We start from the raw sequence: 21,679 nt of genomic DNA, 5'->3' as shown, positions 1-21,679 counted from the left end.
AAAAATTTCTGAACTGCATACAGACCCTTAAGAAACTCTAAATATTATGAGACAACTGATAAAAATAACGTTACATATCATCCTATTCCTTTGTCGTGTTTCAATCCAGGTACACCCAAAGCATTAGAGTGATGTAAAACCGATCAACATGCTGTTCATTACCAGACTTCACACACACTCTCTAGTTAAACCATATTATACACCAGCAGGCGGTAATCTTTACAAACACTGTGTACACAAATAAGAATAGCACTTAAACAATGCTTCATTTATTTCAAATACGTACTAAGACTTGTACTAACACTCAACTCAACAATTCAAGCTGAATTGAGATATAAAAACCTTGTGAAAACATTGGAGTTACAATAAAACTACAAAATTAGGAGTAGAAATTAGTGTACGCGTTGCACACAGTGTAACAAATCCGGTTTCCGCACATAGGTTTGATTTTAAAACCACATAAAACTTTAGTTTTAAAAACCCAATTAGAACTTGGATTTATCGGTCCACACGTATGTTACTAGAGCATTGATTTTTAGCAATTTTGGACTGTTAATAAAAAAGAAAACTTTCCTGGTTAATTTATAATACATTCATTGCTTTTAAACACTTGTTTGCAAATAGTTATCGATGTCCCGTGATGGTAATTATCATTTAAAGCAAAGACACATATATCTGCTGTGTCCACAGCGGGAAACAGAGCTTCAGATTTAAGCGTTATAACTCTTTAGACTTACGGCTAACCAACCGCGCAATGTTGCTAGTTTCTAGCTACACATAAAATAATTTATAAAAATAACAATTACCAATATACGTTAAATTCAGAATTATGTACTTTACCATGACGATATCATAATAATTTGCTTGATTGTTTTTGTTCAGAATTAAGCACAAAACTACACAATGGGTTATCTGTGTTCTGCCCACCATGGATATCGAAACCCGGTTTATAGCGGTGTGAATCCGCATACATAGGCTGTGTCACTCGGAGGTTAATCATAATCTGAAAACGTATTTTAATTAGTTTTATGTGTGAGTGGGTGAGTGAGTGAGTGTGACTGGGCTATCTGCTGTGTCCACCGAGGGGAATCGAACCCCTGATTTTAGCGCTCTAAATCCAAAGACTTACCGCTGTCCCACCGGGGGGCTGATTTGTTTCACTAACCAGAGACTTTAGTATCTCGTAAACATATATAATACTGAAATAATGAATGCAGTCTATTCAAGTTCAGAATTCAGAAAAATCCAAGCAATGAGAAATCATTAATTATGTGCGTAGAGGGATTTTTTCCAGTAGGGGAAGGAAGGCCATGATTTCTATATTTGTTAAATACGTTTCAAAAGAACCCTTGCTAATGTTTGTTTAAATTTAAGTGATGCGTTTGAGTTACAAGATATCCCCTCTTAGTTCAGATTAACGTATGACAATACTTTATTAATTCGAAACGATCAACTCGCTTTTTTTTTAACTTTATCAAAAATTAAGATCCAAGCTATTCCACTTCAAGATGCGAAACAAACAGGAATCTATGTTATATTCCACAAACTTCTGCACCTTGGAGTTACTCCAAAATTGTAGTTTGCACCCGAACTATAGACTTTAGATAGTTTAACAATTTGTATTACAAGAAGCTTTTCTACATACACATAATCGATGGTGGAAGAAAAGACTCTAAGACTTAACCAATCATCCTTATAGTGTCACCATAAATCACAAACATTCCTCAGTAATAAAAGCATTTTGTGGTTGTTTAATTTCATATTAGAGACAACTCGATCTGCGGGTTTATAACGTGGTTAACTTTATTATTGTGTGAACGTCATTTAGAAGATGGAAAAAGATTATTGTAATTAAATATATATATATTCTAAATTATGTACATAGTCTTGTGGAAACAAGTAATTTATATATGCAGTGTTCCGACTACTACTTGTGTTGAATCACAGCAGTCCTGAAGAGCTCTGAACTGAACAAAACGTATCGACAGTAATATATATTACACATATAGTGTGGCTGTAACTTTTATACAGGCTCGATTCCGCATAAGAAAATAGTTCGATCAAGTTAAAAACTAGTGTCATATAGTCAATCTTTAACTGACAGACTGAAACATTATGACAAAACAACATTTCGTCTAGTGATTTGCTCTGTTTATTAAAACTATAAATAAAATAACTTATAACTCCGGAAGGCTTTAATCATAATTAAATAACTACAAATTCTATATTTTTTGCGCATTGCAATAAATAGTTTTATTTTTGTTTAACTAGCAGAATTCGACTCGCTCTTCTATTCTGTGAAGTATAACCCCCACTTTAAAAACACACAACTGTTTTTATTTCTCTCATAGAATATTTATTTTCTAAAATGGGTAAATTTGTCAAAATCAAATTACATACGTGTAAACATAATAGACTATAGGTAATGACATTAATAGGTAGGTGCTCAACTCGAAATCTGAGGGTTGCGGGTTCAAATCCCTGTCATACCAAAATGTTAGTTTTCTTCCGCCGTGGGGTGTTATAACGTTCGATCAATCCCACTGTTCGTTGGTAAAACAGTAGCCCAAGGGTTGGCGGTGGGTGGTAATGACAAGTTGCCTTCTCTCTAGTCTTGCACTGTTAAATTAGGGACGGCTAACGCAGACAGCCCTCGCATAGCTTTATGCGAAATTCAAAAACAAACAATTAACAGATCAGTCATATAAAAAATAAAAAATACACACATAATAATATACTCTTACATTTTCTAATAATTATCAGTTGCAACTGTTTATTTATGCTTTGATATGCATATCTACACAATGACATATTTATGCCGAAATTGAGGGGAGGACAAGTTGTTGTTTTCTCCCCTTTTCAGCACGATGTTACACAATGGGTTTTCTAGACTGTGTCAGCCAAGGATATTTTAACTCTGGATTCAGCGTTATAAGAACTTGAACTTATCGCTGAGCCGCGGGGAAATTTCATTTAGATAAACAATTTCACCATTGTATGCGGTTCCAAAACAAATCTACAAGTCCCTCCAAATGTATTGCCTATGTTTATAATTCTAATATACGTATTATTGTACCTTCCCATAAATGTTAATCTGCTAATGATGTCATCATGGAATTCCTCGTACAGGAAAAATATTAAAAAACTAACGCACAAAAACATACACACAATAGAACGTGAATACACCTCAAATTTTGTTAAGTTTTACGACGTGTAAAACCTGTTTTATACCAATGCAAAAAAAAAGACACAAAGAGAAAAAAACAAAAACAAAAAAGCAAGCCTTACCAGGCACGGACAGCTTCCACTTCGTGTTTACAAAATACCAACTTTATTGCCTGTCCAAAATTTCCCCAATCGATCTGCTCTGGAAAACTAACAGTGCTACATATCAACTTTCCTGTCGTTAAAGTCAACACGATATGCGATATAACAAGCACTTCAGTGTATATGGGCGGTTAGTATAACTCAAGTTTGTTCAGCGCGTGCGATATCATCATTTAGGTGAAACTCAGATTGATAAGAGGCGAACAAATAATTTACTGTTGCTTCTGTTAGACTATCACATGTATACAGAAGTAATTAATTATACAACTGAAAAATACCTGCTTCAAAGCAAACACACATATATATATATATATATAAAGGGGAAAACTATTTGGTTCGGAATGTAGCTCAAACCCGTACGATCGATCTCTGTACTAGCTGTTCCAACTACTGAACTGATGAGTTATTGAGAAGGCAACTAAAACACAGCACCCATCCGTCAACTCTTGAGCTACTCTAATCGAACGATGGAATTTGACCGTCATTCTTGTTATGTAGACACGACGTAAAATACACAGAGCATTTCTGTGGTAACGGACCTATAAATTCACCGTCTCTCTCCTAGTCACTAAGACACAACCATCCAACTCACCGAATATTCCGTTTTCTCTCTCTCCTTTTCTTTCTTTTTTTTTACAATTCAGCTCAATATTCCTAATAATTGTTTATAGAAAACTGAAAATTTAAAAGTACAAATAAAACTACAACTGCAGTTTACTACATAAACAGTCACTAAGTGTTTAACACCTCGATATCATTGGATTCAATATTTACAGATTATAATAACAGTTAAAAGAGTACCCTGCCTGAACAAGAGAGGCCTGGCATGGCCAGGTGGTTAAGGCACTCGACTCATAATCCGAGAGTCGCGGGTTTGAATCGCCATCGCACCAAACATGATCGCCCTTTCAGCCGTGATGGCGTTATAATGTGATGGTCAGTCCCACTATTCGTTGGTAAAAGAGTAGCCCAACAGTTGGCGCTGGGCGGTGATGACTAGCTACCTTCTCTCTAATCTTACACTGCTAAATTAGAGACGGCTAGAGCAGATAACCCTCGTGTAGCTTTACGCAAAATTCAAAAACAAAACAAACCTGAACAAGATTTCCAGTCGAATTTTAACAATCTTCAAATTCTCACAAGTTTGATCAACACTGATCTAAACATATCTATTCTTATTATACTGTAAATTATAAATCACTGATTGTTAGCAACTCCTGGTACTTGACTTATCAAATATTAAATTGGAGGAATAGACAAATCCTCATCTTTGATAACTCAATATATTATACCCTAAAATGAATACTACTATTAGCCGTTGTGTTAGGTTTAAATTCGTTGCATTTTTGTTAAAACAAAGAATCACCATTCCTAAAATATAACAAAATGAATATCGCACACCTGTGGTTTTGTATTGGGTTTATATCCTATGGGACTCGATGCAACTGACATCATTAGAGTTTTTCTTTAATAATGCATAATCGATTTCGGCCACGTTACACAAACATCTAGGTTTTCTCTTATAACAGAAATCTTTAAGCTGCAGTTTAAAAGATAGCACCAAGTTCAGTTTAGAAGGTCAGATGGTGAAAGCTAATGGTATCGAATTACAGCCAATACTGCGTGACCTTTCTAGGTCACATTTTACTCATAGTGCAGATATTGCTGCGATTCTTGGAGATTACAGTGAGGAGTGGCAAGAATACGTGCAATGAAATAACGATTCTAGACAGAAGTGAGGAACACATTTTATAACTATACACTTTATTTAGAAAGTATTAAGTTTTAGATAAAATATGCAGCAGCGACGGTCCAAACTCCGTCAGAAATCGAAGGGGAGAGCTTGTTAAGATAATCAATTCATAATTTTGAATTAACACGTTTCCGACCTTGTAGAGTGTATAATGTCACTATAAGATGAAATATAGCCAGCTGGAACCAAACTGTGATCGTCTTACTATTACCAGCGGAGAGACATAATATATTATGTCAATTTATCTTATATTTTCTTTGAATATATTTGCATGCTTATATACTGCTTGAAAAATTCACATTTATATACGGCTTTACAACTTAAAAAAATAAAACAACTATTAACCTACATATATATATACTATCCAACGTGCACTGCACATGCGTGGATGTACGAAACTCAAGCGGTTACAAAGTCCATTTCAGTATAGATCAGTAGTTCCTCCAATCCATATGTTCACAAATTTTTCATATAGCTACAGTGTGTAAATATAATAGCCATATATATTTGACAAACATATACATAATATGTGGTATGTTCATTATCATGTATCATAATGATCGTACATCAGTACCACTATCGATGACAACATTGTGGTAATAACATCAGAAACAACAGCCATCCAACCTGCATGAAACTAATCCAAAAGCTGTCACTGTTTCCCTTGAAAGCATCATACACCAACTACGTATTTCATCAAACTAAAATGTTTCAGATAGGATAATACTGTTATTAAACAGACTTATGTCCATGATGGGTATATAAAAAACTAATGAAGCAATATTATTAAAATTATTAATATAAAGAAGAGAACACAAATCATCAACGAATCACAGACACAAGACAGGTAGTTTAAATCGCTAAAAAACACACAAACAAGTTTAAGGTTGTTTGTTTACGTTTTGTCGATTACATTTTCACTTTAAGCTACCTATGTACCTCTCTTTAAATTAATATTTTTAATAATCTGGTTGTAGTTCACAATGTATCAAATACGAGAGCACAGAATTTACCATTTTCAATATTTATATCCTGATATAAAATGTTGATTAATTTTAAGTTTTGGGGCCCGGCATGACCAAGCGCGTAAGGCGCGCGACTCGTAATCCGAGGGTCGCGGGTTCGCGCCCGCGTCGCGCTAAACATGCTCGCCCCTGCTAAATTAGGGAACGGCTAGCACAGATAGCCCTCGAGTAGCTTTGTGCGAAATTCTAAAAAACAAACAAATTTTAAGTTTTCGTGCAAAGTTACACAGTTATCAGTGTATGACTGCATAGGCCCAATTTTGAAATGTTAAACAAAAGAAGAGCAACACTGCCATCTTTTTTGGTCATTTCTATATGATAGAAAAGTGGGACTTAATCATCTATTTTATAACTCCTCCCACGCCATCAAAGTGTGGAGCACGTTTATGAATTCATAATCCAGAAACGTTAACCACCAGGTCACAACCAGTCAAAATAAATAAATAAAATGATTTTCGTTGCTTCTACTACATAAGTTAGAACTACTTTTTTCTTTGACCTCTGAATACCTAACTTAACTGATATGTACTAAAGATGTGTTGTGGATTAGTTATGGTGTCTCATCAGCTGATCCTTACGTGATTAGCTGAATACTAAACAATACGTAACCTAGAGAAAACATGAAATATCGTGTTCTTGATTCAATATTATGAAAGAAATACGAATACTATAAAAGTTTATTTCTTGGCATCTATACCACACGCGCAAACCTTCATATCGTGAGGTTGTATAATATTATAACAATGTGTTTAGCCAAATAATGAAGCGTGAAGACAACATTATTAAAATAAAAATATTAACAGTTTTAGTTTGCTAAACACAGTCGTCTAAAGTCAAGTATATATATGTAAAATAATGACCGTTTATTCCACAAATCTTTCATTTAGCACTATCAATTTCTACAACTAAAAATAAGTCTTCATGCTAATTTTTTTAGCATCATAAGCCCTCAAACTTACTACTGAGTCTGTTGAGTTTGGTGTCAAGCTACTCAAGGGCTATCTACGCTAGCCGTCCCTAATTTAGAAGTGTTTGGTATTAAGCGTAAATTGCACAATGAAGTATCTGTGTTGTACCCACTACGAATATCGAAATCAAGTTTTTAGCGGTGTGAGCCTCAATGCTTACCGTTATGTGATACACTAGAAGGAAGACAGCTAGCCAAAACCAACCACCACAACCTCTTGTGTTACTCTTTTACCTATGAAAGTGTGATTGGCCGTAATAATACAACGACTCTATGGTGAAATGGCAAATATGTTTAGTGATGCAATTCAAACGAAAGACCTAACGATTGCAAGTCAAGCGCCCTAGTTACCTGACGATGCCAGGTCCACCTCTGAATAACTACATTTGCGTCAACTTCCGTTCACCGCGGGGAATTGAACCACGCATTTTAGTTTTGTAAATTCACAAACTTTATTAGATGCTAACTCCAAACCCTGTTTCGTAAAATGTAATAACTGACTCATTTGAGTAATTACGTACTTGTGTATTTAAATTAAAAGCCAGAATTGTATTTAGGAAAAGTTGGCCTCTTTTATGGTATTTTTTTAAATTTCCTTGTCAAACAAATATCCTAAAACAAAGTAACTCATGAACACTGATAAACAGCTTTCCTAATTACCACATACGGCACTGCCGTAGGAAGCAATTTTGCAGCGGTCAGGCCATTGCTATTTCTAGGAGGAGTCTAAGGACGTGATCCCCAGAAAATATTTGAAGATTTAATGCTATGAGATTGAATCTCGAGCCATTTTTACTACAAATACTGCATACACACAACATGATACATTAAATTAATTAAAATAAGCACGCTGGGTGATGAATGCCCTCACACACACACATAATAGATCATCTTTTATAGTAATGTTTTAATTTATGTACGTAGATTGCTGTGATCGGAATTAATTAACAATAAACCAAATAGCGCTTTTGTACGAGTAAAAAAAGGAAGTTATTGTATACAATAAAAACGTATATATATATTTTTTTTTATCTAACTACTGTATATATCCAGGTTATTCTAGAACACCGTCAATCTTTGTTTTCACATCAAGGTTGATGGGAATTCCCACGTAAAGCTAAGCGTCTGGACATCGTAAAATGAAATGATATAAGGTCACTGCTGTTGAAATTAACGGAACTTCGGTTTGAAAAATAAAAATGATAGCAGTACCATATACCGCGACATATAATAGTATATATATTTTTTGTGATAGAGCGTTATTCCAAGAAAGGGGACTCAACCTGTACAATGGATACAAAAAATGTAAAAATACTCTCGATCGACAGTGGAGCCTCGAGATCAAACAAATCGATCCATTTAGACAAACCGAACATTCACGCAAAGCCTCCGTTTTAAAATTCTATGAAATAATCCCATAAAGGCCGTAATGTTATAATTCCGATGATATATTTAACAGCTATACATAAAAAATATATGATATACGGATGAAAATATAAAGTCTGTCACATACGTAATGTGCTGCTCGGGAAAAAAAAAAAAAGCTGGTTTCTGGTCTGAGCTGGAAAGAAACCAGTTGAAATGGATTGATAAAAAAACTCAAGTCTGACTGTTACAATAAATAAGATTATGTATCAAGCTATGGCACTGGCTAAGAAGAAAACTACTTATGGTTTTATTGTTTATAGGAGTTGGTTTATCCACTTCCTATGACAGAAAATAATGTCCGCCCAACGATCAAATAAATCAAACTGAATTCAATGAAATTTTCTACAATTTAATTTCCGAAGATGACAACTTTAATGGATTTTGAATGATGTTAAATAAATTGTATACGAACATCCTCTTTTTTTTCCTTTAACCATTCTTCTGTCTTGAGAAATACATATGTAATGTGTAGTGTGTTTCTTATAGAAAGCCACATCAGGCTATCTGCTGAGTCCACCGAGGGGAATCGAACTTCTGATTTTGGCGTTGTAAATCCAAAGACTTACCGCTGTACCATCGGGGTATGTTTTTATAATTAAGTGGTTTAGTTTGTTTTGAATTTCGCGCAAAACTACACGAGGGCTATCAGAGCTAGCCGTCCCTAATTTATCAGTGTAAGGCTAGAAGGAAGACAGCAAGTCATCACTATCCTCCACCAACTCTTGGGCTATTCTTTTACCAACGAATAGTGGAACTGACCGTAACATTATAACACCCTAACAGCTGAAAGGGCGAGCATGTTTGATGTGACGGAGACTCGAACCCTCGACCCTCAAATTACGAGTCAAGTACCTTAACTGCCTGGCCATGCTGGGCCATAATTAAGTGTGATGCTAATATTTGTCTTCACCGATTAAGTGTTGTATTTTCTTATAGCAAAGCCACATCAGGCCACCTGCTGAGTCCACCGAGGAGAATCGAACCCCTGATTTTAGCGTTGTAACTCCGTAGGCTTACCGCTGTACCAGCGTGGGACAATGTATAGGGTTTCGGTTTAGATAGCTGACCATTTACTTATATGACGGTGATAAGAAAATTTCAGGACTTTTTGGCCTAGGTTTAGGGGTTCGACTTATCCATCGAGTAGACTTAAGTGCAGCAATATACGGTAATTAAAAATGATAAAAACTAACACATATAAGTAACATATATGAAGTTAAAAAAACGTTGGCTAAGAGAACCAAATAAAAAGTATATCTAGAGACGTTTAGTAGGTAAACATCCTCATTATACCTGGTTATTACATAAGCCTGAATAATAATACAATTTACTTTATAGGTCTGGCATGGCCAGGTCGTGAGGACGCTCGATTCTTAATCTAAGGGTCGCGGGTTCCAATCCCCATAACGTCAAATAGCCGTGGGGGTGTTACAATGTATAATCAATGCCACTATTCGTTGGTAAAATAGTCCAATAGTTGGCAGTGGGTGGTAATGACTATCTGTCTTACACTGTTAAATTAGGAACGGTAAGCGCAGACAGCCCTCGTGTAACTTTGCGCGAAATTAAAAAAATCGAACAAACAAATATCCTTAATTACGAGACGTAATTTAGTAATTTTTCAACAGACTTCTGTCTCGACTGCATATCTTTCAAAAGTATGTATAAACCTGTTGCACGATGTTTTTTCTTATACTCACAAGAACGTAATATTATTTGTTCTCAAAATTTTTATTTTGATCAAGATAAAGAAAAGATGAACTCGTTAAGGAAAACCATTTACTGATTTATCACACTTGTCATAAATAAAAGTGAAGTTTAAAGAAGGGAGCAGTGAAGCAAGAGTAGACAAAGACTGACATGTTCAAGCTGGCTGTACAAGATACCGTTTTACATTAAAAACCAGAATGTTCTGTCGATGAACCCTGACTTCCACGTACACCCCACGACATCGCAGCGTGTTTAGGTGAATCATTTCTCCAGCGTCAGAGATCTCTTCGTGTTTTTGTTTGTTTTTAAAGATGCATGATTGAAAGATAGTCCTAATATCCCCATTAAAGGACTTAAATAAAACAAGGTATTCATTAAATACAAAAAGATAGAGAGAAAGGATGACCTATTCACAGATAAAAGTTTAACAATAGACAACACTCCTAACTAGTTTACAAAAAAAAATATTATTCAACTGACAAACAATCAAACCGAAAAGGTATTTACATTGTTGTTTGGATTACAAATCGATTTACATGACGACAAACTGAATGTTCTAAATATAGTTATTTCTTATGTAATACCTATTTTAACACGAAACTTGATCAAAACCATTTCACGAGTTATAAAAATACCACATAGAAAATAATAATATGATTTACATGAAAAATATTAGGCCTAATGAGGAATATTTAGAAACTACAGCACGATAGCTGATAAATATGAGTACATTTTGTTTGTAACAGGTATCGAAACCCGGTTTCCAGCGTTGGATTTTTCTGTTTGTAACTAAGCACAGAGCTGCACAATAGCTTATCTGTGTTCTATCCATCATAGGTATCGAAACCCGATTTCTAGCGTTGGAGTTGGTCGTAACTAAGCACAATGGACTATCTGTGCTCTGCCCACCACGGGTATCTAAACCCGGTTTCTAGATTTCGTGAGTCTGCAGACATATCGCTGAGCTACTAGATGAAAAACAAACTACGCACGTTCTTCTACACAGTAACAAAAATACAAAGGGAAAGTATGGGCGGCAGTAGACGTATGTAGTATGAACGGTTAATAGAGTTCCAACAGGTTAGTTCGCTTATTAACGAACACTACTACGTAGGTGTAACTAGGAAATTTTTATGTGTTTTTGCACTTTTTAAATTCGATACTCACGATGTAGTGACACACGCACAATGATTCGGACATGAACAACTATTACTACAATAAAGTAGACAACCACGTAACAAATAACACAGAATTATATAAACCACATTTTCTAGTCAATATTATAAACAGCAACACGAATAATACATATGACTACAATACCTTACTACTCACCAAAAAAAATCACACTAACGGAACTTGAACAAGCAATCAAAAATTCAAAAAACAAAGCACCGGGAAATAATGGAATACAAACAATTCTTCTCAAAAAAGTCACTCCAAAATTATTTGACCACCTATTAGCTATATTTAATTTATCTCTTTACTCTGGATACATCTCTGTTTCTTGGAAGCAAGTTAATATATTAATGTTCCACAAAGAAGGAAAACCAGCCAATAAGCCAAACAGTTATCGACCGATCAGCCTGACCAGCTGTGTAGGTAAAATTCTCGAAAGAATAATAAGTAATAGACTCTCCACATTTTTGGAGATTAATTCAAAATTACCAGAAGAACAAAACGGATTTAGAAAATACAGACAAACGACAGATCACTTAATTAGATTAACTGAAACAATAATAAACAGCTTTAATAATAAAAAAGAATGCACTGTTGCCTGCTTCCTCGATATCGAGAAAGCATTCGACACTGTATGGCACAATGATCTTCGGTTCCGTGTGTATGACATGGGACTACCGCGAGGAATTATTCATTACTTATCTAACTTTTTGGAAAATAAAAAATGTAGAATAAACGTAGAAGGAACTTTCTCGGAGTTTTTCACTCCAGAAGCTGGTGTCCCTCAAGGAGGGGTGGTTGGCCCTATTCTTTTCATCATGCATGTAAATAATATGCCACTTAAAGACCCAAACAATGGATATGCGTCACAGTTCGCTGATGATATAGCAATTTGGAATAGTGCTCCAACACCTGAAATAGCAGCCACTAACTTACAACTACAACTAAATAGATTAAGTAAATAATGCCAAAAACATAGAATTAAAATAAACACAGCAAAGACACAATTAGTGATATTTTCAAAATCAACGAAGCATCAAAAAGTTCAACCTCAGATCTACATGAACGGAGAACTTTTCCAAACTGCTACATCTGCAAAAATTTTAGGGTTAACATATGATTCCAAACTTACCTGGATAAAACGTGTAAACAACATACAAACTAAAATTTGGCGAAGAATAAACTATGTAAGGAGTCTAACTGGTAAAAACTACGGAACAACACCAGAAAACATCATTAAAATATACAAGACATACATTAGACCATGCAGCTATAGTAATATACTATATAGTAATAGACTATGCAGCTCCTGCAAGGATTAATGTAAGTGAAAAACAATTACAAATCAAACATTACTGAACACAGTAATTACATCAGCATATAGAGTACCTAAAACCACTTCCTTAAATTTCATGCACAAACAATCAAATACACAAAGAATACCAGATAGATTTCAACATAGTACAATAAAATATTTTGACAAAAATTGGCGAAAAAATAAGTTGTTATGCGAACTAGACAGATATTGCATATATGATGAAGAGAAACCTAAACACCTCTCCCCGTTAAATTTGTACATCAGATCTTTAAGATAAAATAAAATTTAAAATAATAATAATAAAACAGGCCACCTACTTTCTAGACTTATTTCAAGAAAAATGAAAGAAACAATATAAATGGACACTGTCCTAAAAAGGACCAGATTTAAAGTTATGCTATTACTTCAGCCATTTTGTATTTACTCTAAATGTATTAATCAGTCCAATCCAACTGAGTAATGGAAGGAGGAAGAGGTCTAGTGTACTTGACCCTCCTGGGTATACAAACATATATACCCAAACACCTAGAGAGACTCACGTTCGTTTGACGTTGAAAAAAAAAATAACTCAGCCGTTAAAAGACGGTATACATATTATCACAATAAAAGAATCCAACACACTGTAGGAAGTTAGATTATAGGATTTAGGTATTTAAGTTAATTTCAATTGTTCCTTCATGAAAAATCCTTACACCTTATGAACGATTTAACATTAAACACATGTGATGTTCAGGTTCTTAGCTCTATACACAAACACCAAACTTTGATGTCTTTCTTTACAAGTGGGGTAAGCCACTCTTCAACCTTCAATTTAGCCCATAATTAAAATTTTGGTTCAATTTTACCGTCCCCTTCGACCAATACAAGTCTCGTAAGAATAAATTTGTTTAAAATGTGCCAAAAAATATCAGTTTATGTCTATTAACGAAGAGAAGGAGACCTTCCATTGAAGAGCTCTGTCCTTCAACATCAGCCCATCCGAGATATAGTTTCAATATTTTTACATATCTATTATCCGGCCCCAATCTGACATGAAATTGTTCTTCTTTGTACTCCACTCTTAAGCTAATTCTTATGCACCCAAAAATACAAAATTCTAAAAATACCACTGACTACATTGTTTTGAGGGTTACTGCATACCTGAAATATTTTTGATAGAACCTATGTTACTTCTTTATAAAAGTAAATTATATCAGTTCTCTAGAACATCCACGTATCGTATTCTTTAATCAGCTGTAATTGAAACCGCATCTACGTAGTCTCTTTGAAGCTTCACTATTAGGTTTCTATGCTAAAAACACACGTCACAAGCCACTTTAAAAGACAAATTAAAATTGATATTAGATTTCAAGCAAGGTCATTAAGCCGTGACATAAGGTATACTCTCGAATATCTACTGGCTTGCATCAGAAACACGATTAGAAACAGATACCTATAACTGACGGAACTCGTTGAATTTGAGAAATCACTTGAAGATACAGAAACCAAACTTGTATCGAATATCTTTGAAAAAATAAAAGAGCAAAAATATGATGTAGCACACAAAGACATAGTTTGCAAACAGATACGTGTGAAACTGCTTCCGATTTGAACGAAGCCCAATACAAATCAGTGCGATTTGAACGAAACCTAATACAAATCAGTGCGTTTTGAACGAGGGCATCAACCTTTCGCAGTAAGTTAAAATTGCATGTAGTAGTCTGACAATTATCAACATACATTACTACTACCCGTTATGTTTTTTCCGTACTAAGCAAAGTCCGTTACACATGCACGTACAGGATTATTTATTCCAGTTTTGTCGTTGTTTGTTTTTTGAGAGGGCACACACACACACATATTGATGTACTACTTTTTACACTCAGGAAGTCGCAAATTTTGCTTTAATACATGTAAATTATTAATATTAATAAATTTAGGGCTAACATTTTTGACTCACTATCTTTATGAACGCGCATATATATACATATATATATATATATATATATATATATATACTGCAAGTGGTGCCAGCGTAATTTGGAACAAATTGGTGCAATATTTAAGCGTTCATTTCTTCATTTGAAAGTGTTAGACTAATTTAATAAATCAATACATCAAAAAACCTAAAACATTTCACTATAAAAATGTGATAAATCATTAGGTGGGTATTCTCACTGCCAATAATATCCGTAATGTTGATTTAAAATAATTGTTTGTTTCTTTAAAGTTAAGCACAAAAAAGAACACAGAGGACTATCGGTGCTCGGTCCACCAAGGATATCGAAATGCGGTTTCTATCGTTGTAAATCCTCAGACATGCAGCTGTGCCACTGGGAAGGGGGCGTTTTGAAATAGTCAGTGATGTTTTGCTTGTTTGTGAATTTCGCACAAAGCTACACGAGGGCTATCTGTGCTAGCCGTCCCTAATTTAGCAATGTAAGACTAGAGGGAAGGCAGCTAGTCATCACCACCCACCGCCAACTCTTGGGCTACTCTTTTACCAACGAATAGTGGGATTGACCGTCACATTATAACGCCCCCACGGCTGAAAGGGCGAGCATGTTTGGCGCGACGGGGATGCGAACCCGCTACCCTCAGATTACAAGTCGCACGCCTTAACACGCTTGGCCATGCCGGGCTTAGTCAGGGATGATAAAGATATTTACATTAGCCTAAATCTATATGGTAGGCATACAATGCGAAATAATAGTGATAAACTTTATATGAATTTAAAAAAGTCAAAATTATTTCAAATATTGTAATCACCAATATTTAATAAAACTATTAAAAGAAAATAATAATTATACATAAAACACGGTTTGCTACCTAGAGCTATATGAAATGTATTTTCAAGACGGATGTTATGGGTATTAGCACTTTAATTAAAATACAGAACAACGTTTCGACCTTCTTGGACCATCTTCAGGTTGACTTAAAAGTACCAATACCCATACCAGCCGTCTTGATAATGTATGTTTACTTCAGGTGGAGTTCTAGTCATTACTGTGCCCGGCATGACCAGCTGGTTAAGGCACTCGACTTGTAATCTGAGGGTCGCGGGTTCGAATCCCCATCACACCAAACATGCCCGCCCTTTCAGCCGTATGGGCGTTATAATGTTCGGTCAATGCCACTATTCGTTGGTAAAAGAGTAGCCCAAGAGTTGGCGGTGGGGTGGTGATGACTAATTACCTTCCCTCTAGTCTTATACTACTAAATTAGGAACGACTAGCGCAGATATCCTGCGTGTATCTTTGCGGAAAATTCAAAACGAACCACACCAATCGTCATTACGGGCTAGAGCAATACAGCTTCACAAATCACGAAATATAAATATATGCGCACGAAGTTTTAACGTTTAAATTGTGTCGAGTGAATTTTACTATCAAATGCACTGACGTCGAATCACTATAAATGTTAGAATTTGACTACATTATCTATATGAAGTGTTCCGGGAAAAAGTAAGGTTAAGCATTGTATTTTTTATCCATCACAACGTTCAGTCATGTCTATACACACGCTTCGCTTTGCGTTCTCAGTGAGTACACGTAACTGTTAGTGTAGAAATAGACAAGTATGAAACGCAACCATTGCGCAACGTAAGTTGGTTTCATAAATTAAATACGCTGGTACCCCTTCGGTGGACACAGCAGACAGCCCAGTGTGGCTTCACTATAACTGAAAACACACAATTTGTATAAACCTTTAGTAGTAGTCTATTTATTTCAAACACTACTGCAAGCTAAATTAATACAAAATATTCCGCAAAGCCACTGAAAACGTTTTTTAATGTTTCAAATACAACTAAAATAGTTTAAACTCTTTTCGTGAATTATGAGAACAGGTAGGTATGTTCTATTACAATCTTACGACTCCCTGCAATCTCCACCTCACTTCTTAGGCCTCGCTAGAAACCTGGCACTTCTAATCAGTGGTTTGACAGTTTTCTTAAATTAGGCCCTAAACACAACTGATTCATGATGTTTGCGCTATACATATTCAAATACCAATCCAGTGTTCCACGTTTATCAAATATTTATGTAACTTTATATTCGTGGTTGTGTAATTCTTTCTCACTCTCTGCACCTCACCTTGTGACTCTGCGATAATAATTTAAAACTTGCAATGTTTTCTGTTTCAGAATATCGTACAAAGAGGGAAATGTGTGCGTAGCCGCAAACCCATGACCCTAATACGGAACGCGTTTTTTCGGTCGCGAGTCATGAATCCTAGGATTCACAGTTGGCCATGCTAATTTTTATGCTGCACTCGGCCCCACTTGCAGTAATTAATTATTCATATTTCTTTTAAAACTGTGTTAAAACTACTTTTTGTATTGTTTGACTTGTCTTGTCTGGTATAATATTACAAAACACGCGCTTCCTATCGGGTTTCCCGATTGAAAGCGAGTCTTATAGTAAAGATCCGTCAAGAGAATTAGCGTGAGAGATAAACCAGAGACGTTTGTCATTTAAACATCAAACACTCATTCAAACATACATATATATTCTGTTAATACTCAAAAAAGAAAGACCCAAGTCATTATCACGATCCAGGTTTGTTTATCCAATAACCTCAAAGATGAGCAGTGAACTAACGCATATATATCTATATAAATATAACAGTACTATCTGTCGTATGTCCACGTAACTACTTCGCGCAATGTGACTGGATATCTTCTTCAAAACAGGTATACAAGTTCATCATGTCCATGCGGAAGTACATACAAATTTCAGTTTATATTTTGAGGGTTTTTTTTATCACTACTTCGCCCCCTGGTAATGGATCTTCACCATATTTAGCATGAAAGTCTGCCGTGTCCATGCGGAAATACAGGCAGATTTGCAGGGTTTTTTGTTGTTTTTCATATAAAGGAAGCAACTTTTCACGTCCTATAATAAATAACCTTTCATTTATCATAAACTAAACAACATGCGTCCAGAAGACGAGTACCTTTGATAATATATACATATTAAAAATATATATATATATATACACACACACACACATAAGAATGTTTTAACCATTTCTTTATCGATGCACATACTAAATCACTGATTACATTGTAATCTTCTTGGAACACAAGTGCTCTGTTATTGTTATACAAGTTTAAATTACCACTCCCATTCTTTTATCCGCAACAACGACATTAATCACGTAGCGCCCAGATAGTTGTCTTATCTTCATATCAGTATGTGTTGTTTTTTTTCTAAATTCGCGTAAAAGCTTTCATTTAAAACTGTTAAAACGCCAGCCACACGGCTTTCGCCTTATGCCGAGCAAACCATAACCCTACGCTTTGTTTTTTGTTTTGTTTTTGAATTTCGCGCAGAGCTACTCGAGGGCTATCTGCGCTAGCCGTCCCTAATTTAACAGTGTAAGACTAGAGGGAAGGCAGCTAGTCATCACCACCCACCGCCAACTCTTGGGCTACTCTTTTACCAACGAATAGTGGGACTGATCGTCACATTATAACGCCCCCACGGCTGAAAGGGCGAGTATGTTTGGCGCCATGGGGATGCGAACTCGCGACCCTCAGATTACGAGTCGCATGCCTTAACTCACCTGGCCATGCCGGGCCTAATATTATGCAAGTAACTGATACGTTATGAACTTTATGTCTTAATCATTCACCTTAACATCAATTATTCATTAGTCTTCCAGCTCATAGTCCCCTGGTGGGCCAGCAATAAGTCTTCGAATTTACAACGCTTAAATCAGGGGTTCGATTCCCCCTCTGTGGACACAGCAGATAGCCAGATGGGACTTTGCTATAAGTAAAAACATACACACTCCAGCTCATAACCTAATAAAGTAAATTATGTTAACTGCTTGGTTGCTTGTTTTATGATTGATTAATATTTACTTTTGGTGGACAGTATATGAATGGGCTCCAAGGAAAATATTTGTTCCCAATTTGGATATGATACAGTGGAAGAAAGACAGTCAGGCCACTCTTTCGCTACTCTTGTCTGACCGAATACTGGGATTTGACAGTCATTCTTATAACTGATTCTATAGCCCAAAGTGCGGTAACTGGATGCAAATACTGGACTCGCAGATCCACAGTCAAGCACGCTAACCACTGGTATAGTTTTATAACTAAAGCAAGAGTATTTCGAACATTAAAACATCAACATTTGAAAACAACTACACATGAAACGTAATTAAAATATAATGTAGTGATACGTATTTCCTTTTAAATTATGTTTTTAGCTATCTTCACACAGTGTTTTTTATGTTCTACCAGATTACACAATATGTTACAGTGCGAGTTCTAACATCAGCACAGAAGTAGGAGTCTTAAATTTATGACACGTTTCAAGTACATACAAAACCATATTTTTCGATACTGCACAGCGCTCAGAACAATCATATCCGTTTCAGAGTAACACTTATCTGCTTTAAAAAATATTCTACATACAGTCAAACCATATCTCCAGTGACTCACTGGTAAGTCAGAGGGCTTTTCATATTCAAAATCGTATTTCGATACCTGCATTGGGCAAAATACAGATAACCAATTGTGACGTTTTATGCTTATCAACAAGCGAAATGTCTGAATGGGCATTCGGTCACTGTACGTGACCTGAGAGGGTCAGGTTCTTCGTGATAACCAGAAACTCACTTGAAGTAAAAATGTATCTTAAGACAGCTGGTATGGGTATCAAAACTTTTATTAAAATAAAGAAAAACGTTTCGACCCTCTTAGGTCATCTTCATCTTCTGAAGAAGACCTAAGAAGATTGAAATGTTGTTCTTCACTTTATTTTAATAAATTTTTTAATACCCATACACAAGGTCAGGTTCTATAGGGATCTCTCTAACTGTTGTACAATACTGTTAAATGCTATAGCAGTATGCGAAAATTCAAGGCTTGGACGCCATGTAAGGTTAAAACAGTGTTTTTGCTTTCCTCAAGTTCATTCTTATAGCATTTAACGTAATTTTACTGTTTCTCTTCATTTACTTGTCAACAAACAGTCTCAATTTTATTTTTGTATTTCCCGCAAAAAGGACTTCTTGTAAGGCACTTTTTAAAAAGCAACTTGTTACATCATTTCTCTTGACAGGCCCGGCATGGCCAGGTGGGTTAAGGCGTGCGACTCGTAATCCGAGAGTCGCGGGTTCGAATCCCCGTCGCGCCAAACATGCTCGCCCTTTTAGCCGTGGGAGCGTTATAATGTCACGGTCAATCCCACTATTCGTTGGTAAACGAGTACCCCAAGAGTTGGCGGTGGGTGGTGATGACTAGCTGCCTTCCCTCTAGTCTTACACTGCTAAATTAGGGGCAGCTAGCGCAGATAGCCCTCGAGTAGCTTTGCGCGAAATTCAAAAACAAACAAACAAAAAAACATTTCTCTTGTCAGAAACACGACCCTTCCACGAGACGTACACTATAGTTTGGCGCTAGTGTTTCCGCGGCATTAAACATTGTTGCACTTATCCGTAACCAACCTTAAACCCATCACATGAGAAACGAAGTAAATGGTTAACTTTACCCGCTAGTAACCGCTTGTACAGTAATTTCAGTTGTTGTTACTGATAATGACACAAAAACAACTGCATGATTTGATAATGTAGTATATACAAAAACAAAAAGTTGAAAGTAAAAAAAACGTGCACCAGAGTCCACGTGGTAAAGCTGCTCGTTATTTACTGATATAAAGGCTCTCGTCTTTCCTTTCACGCAATGTTAACCATATTTAAATAAGTTGGATTTTGCCACTTACTTGACTTTTTGTTGTTACCTCTTTCATATGCATAGTAACCTCATTAAGTTAAAATTATAAGAACCAAACACATATAATGCAATTGTTAAAAAAAAGGCTCAAGAGAATTAATTAACAAAATTATCTGTATTTTATACAGTATTTGTTCTCAGAACAACAGGTTATTTTATCTCATGAAAGAAAATGTTTTATAATAAACTCAACTGTTTTTACGAGCCAGGCATATTAACCGATGTGTTCCATATTTACGTTTCTGGTTTGACCTCATATTAGGGTTGTACAAGAGATCCCGTGTTTTCATACTTTTAACATTTGAACTACGTATCACCAATAATAAGCATACAGATGACGCAAATGCAAAAAAGTAGGTTCATTTCAGCATGTTCGGTCAGACTGGTTGACGTTGGATGCCACCTGCTTTGTCCTAGAGGGTCAAGACATATTTTTAAAAGATTACAACAAATAAAAGATCGTGTACACGAGCACACACAAAGCATGCAAAATATCTCAGCTAATTGCCCCAAAAATATAATTTATTTTCTTTTTCCACTACGCCAAGAAAACAAGAATAAGCACATAAAAAAGCTTGTCTAAGAGGACATAATTTCAGCGAGATTAAGTTCCTAACACTTTCATTCATGATGGTCACTTCTAGAACACACATTATTATTTGGATGTTTTTGCAAATTTCTAACTGTTTTTTTTTAAGTCAATAAAAAGGCTCGACACCGTAATATATTCAATTTACCCAAAATAATTAACAGTTTAGGAATCCATCACAAATATGTTTCATTATTAATCTCTTATCGTTCTTGTTGGTGGCAGCACTGCAGTACATAGAATAAACTGCTGTATGAAACTGCTATATAACTTCATAAATGCAGTCGAAGGAAATGTACACATTATGATTCACTGAACTCGCATGCTTATTTTCCATACGTCTATACTTTGTTTTACAAATATGTTGGAATGTACATAATTACTAAAGCATCTCCTTTGAAATTCTTATGTAACCAAGACTATCAAAATGAATTCTTTACTCACGTTAAAAGAAAACGAACAATAAATCGTAAGGAAAAGTATGCATGAGATTTTTTACTACTAAATTATTACGAGAAATAAATATTCACATTGCGTGTGTGTTTTTTTATAGCAAAGCCACATCGGGCTATCTGCTCAGCCCACCGAGTGGAATCGAACCCCTGATTTTAGCGTTGTAAATCCGGAGACATACCGCTGTACTAACGGGGGGCATTCACA

The 21,679-nt window shown here is 35.6% G+C and overlaps 1 protein-coding gene across 4 annotated transcripts in view; it reads right to left on the bottom strand.

Moving 5' to 3' along the window:
* Positions 1-21,679, bottom strand: part of LOC143229808 (serine/threonine-protein kinase D1-like) — a 92,124-nt gene that overhangs the window by 48,079 nt on the left and 22,366 nt on the right. Inside the window, exon 1 of one of the 4 annotated variants that reach the window (XM_076462604.1) lies at positions 3,289-3,439. The exons of the other annotated variants lie outside the window; for them this stretch is intronic. The gene's annotated coding sequence lies outside the window, so the exon portion shown is untranslated. Of the gene's footprint in view, positions 1-3,288; positions 3,440-21,679 lie in introns of those variants that run through there. 4 annotated transcript variants of the gene reach the window in all.

Source organism: Tachypleus tridentatus, chromosome 10 (genome assembly GCF_004210375.1).
Source record: "Tachypleus tridentatus isolate NWPU-2018 chromosome 10, ASM421037v1, whole genome shotgun sequence".
NCBI classification, from domain to species: Eukaryota; Metazoa; Arthropoda; class Merostomata; order Xiphosura; family Limulidae; genus Tachypleus; species Tachypleus tridentatus.
Note: the sequence above shows the minus strand (reverse complement) of the source record. Positions and strands in the feature narration are given on the sequence as shown.